General features: G+C 44.4%; 1 pseudogene; it reads left to right on the top strand.

Moving 5' to 3' along the window:
• Positions 1-1,071: 1,071 nt before the first annotated feature.
• LOC106334067 overlaps positions 1,072-2,575 on the top strand; it is a 9,562-nt pseudogene continuing 8,058 nt past the window's right edge.

Raw genomic sequence — 2,575 nt, 5'->3', positions numbered from 1 at the left:
GGAGGCTAGGCTGGCTGGTGTAGATTTGCATCTTTTTGGTTAAAGCGTTGCAGACTATATGTATGTACTTTCGCTTTCTTGGCATGCCACCGCTTTTATATTATGTTGTGTATCTCGAAGCATACAATATATAAAACAAATAAAGCGAATGTTTTGTGCAAATGCCTTGTTGTTCTGATATTAACTTGTCCGAGCTAGCCCAACGTCAGGTTGGGGTACAGGTTGAGAAGCCTTAGGATTTGGTCTGACGGGACGTGTTAGTGGACGGAGTGGCCTAGTTACAAATTGCACTTTATGTGACTTTGGCTGGATTGCCCGTTAACCTGTCTTGTAGCGCTCCCGAACCTTGGTAGAAGGTCGGGCCGTCGGTCATATTCTTGTTTGATTGTTGGCCGGTGGTTCGACCTATGCCTAAAACGGTTCTGGGGTGTCACAGAGGTGATATCAGAGCATGGTTTCATCCATGCGTGACACAAGTGCTTTTTAACGATTTTATCGAGTCAAAGGAGTCGTAAAAAGATGATTAGGAAACCAGCCGCTTCCCGTAGTAGGAATATGACTTACCCTTTTGATTGTGTGCAGATGGCTAATCGCGGGACAGGTGATGATGGACGAGATCGGATATGGGGAGAGGGTATGAATTGGATAGGCGGAGGATTGGGTTACAGATCTGATCAGGAGGATGGAAATGGCATCAGTGAGATGTTTGGACACGATAGGAGCCTTCTGCAGAGAACAAGATCTTTTCCTGTGTACGGTAACAGGACTAGAGTGAGGGATGACAGTTTTACGAGTATTGGCCCAAGTCATAATTGGGACCGGAGACATCAACATGATCAATCCGCTCAATCAAACCCAAGGCCAGATCAGAACCGTGCCAGACCACAAGAGCAAGGAACCGAAAACACCCTGAAGCTTTTACATGACGTGATGACAGAGGCACTTGGTAACCAAGGCAGGCGTACTCGACCCCCTGAAGTTTCCAAGCTATTTTCTACCATGAAGAACATCTGATCCTACAAGTTCAAGGGAGGATCAGATCCTATTGAAGCTGACAAATGGATTACTATGATGGAGAAGAATTTTGAAGCTATGGAGTGCCCAGAAGAGTACAAGAAGAAAATCGATGTGTACTATCTACAAGGAGACGCAACAGGCTGGTGAGACAGCATAGTGAGGCAGCATGGACATACCATCACATCAAGGGAATTGTTCAAGGGAGAGTTTGAGAGGAAGTACTTTCCTCCAGAACCGAAGCATCGGTTGGAGCGTCAGTTTATGAACTTTGTTCAAGGAGATATGCCGGTAAGGAGTTATGAGTCAGAGTTCACAAGGTTGAGACGACATGTCTTTGATGGGCACGAAGATGAAGCAACTATGATCCGTAACTTTATGTACGGATTGAAGCCGGAGCTTGGAAGTCTTTTAGCTGGAAGCAACTTTAGCAGCTTATCTGAGATAGTGGAAAAAGCTGTTAATGTTGAGACTGTATTGGAGGCTGAAAGGAAGACAATGCCACATTCTGGTGGACACACCAATTTTAGCCAAGGAGAAAGGCTGAATTTCAACAAGGGTCAAAAATCTAACAAAAGCAAAGGGCGAGGATTTGGAGGCCAAGCTAACAATCGTGGTAACACTGGAGTATGTTACACATGTGATCAGTCGGGACATATTTCGAGGTTTTGTCCCAAAAACCAGCGGAATAACAAACGGAGTAACCAGCAGGGTTATTCATAGATAAGGATGGAAGATGTAACTTGTTTCTCTTGCGGTATGAAGGGCCATTATCCATCGTCATGTCCAAAAAAGCCAATCCCTTCGACCCCTCTCGCGATCCAAACTCCTCCTAGCCGTCCAGCTATTGAGCCAGCACCAAAGAAGCAAAACCTAAGAGGTAGATTTATGCCTTAGGTGTAGAAAACCGAGACAATGAAGGACCGTCAAGCGGTCCCATCACAGGTATTATGGGTGCTTAACCTCCTCTTTTTATTGAATGGAATTTAGTTGTTGAAATTCAATTAGTATACTGGTTAAGTATAGATTGCTTGATCGCTAGGTGTTTAGAAATTTTGGATTGATGATTGATGGTTGTGCGAATTTTGATTAGTTTTTGTGATTGAGATATTGTTGAATGGGTTACTGTGGCAGGAACCATACATGTTGCTGGTAAACCCACACATGTATTGTTCGACTCGGAGGCAACACATAGTTTTGTGACCCTTGAATTAGCTGCCCGGTTTTGGGATTGTTTTGTGGTTGACAGAATAAACGTGGCCGTCTTGACCCCTGCAGACCGAACCCTTCAAGCAGATCAGTGTGTCAAGAATGTTCCATTGGTCATTCAAGAGAAAGAATTTGTGGCAGATTTGTTAGTCGTGCCTTTGAAAGGGTACGAAGTAATCCTTGGAATGGATTGGTTATCGAGCTACGGAGTTCAGATCGACTGTGGAAAGGGAAGGATCTTGTTTGGCAGAGGTAAATGACCAGAGATGGTATACTATGGAATCAGTCCTAGTATGACCGTGTCTTTGGCAGCAGCAATGAGAGTACAAGATTTGTTTCAAGATGGGGAAGT

This window comes from Brassica oleracea, chromosome C1, assembly GCF_000695525.1.
Source record: "Brassica oleracea var. oleracea cultivar TO1000 chromosome C1, BOL, whole genome shotgun sequence".
Taxonomy (NCBI): Eukaryota; Viridiplantae; Streptophyta; class Magnoliopsida; order Brassicales; family Brassicaceae; genus Brassica; species Brassica oleracea.
The sequence above is the reverse complement of the archived record's forward strand: the minus strand, read 5'-3'. Positions and strand labels throughout refer to the sequence as shown.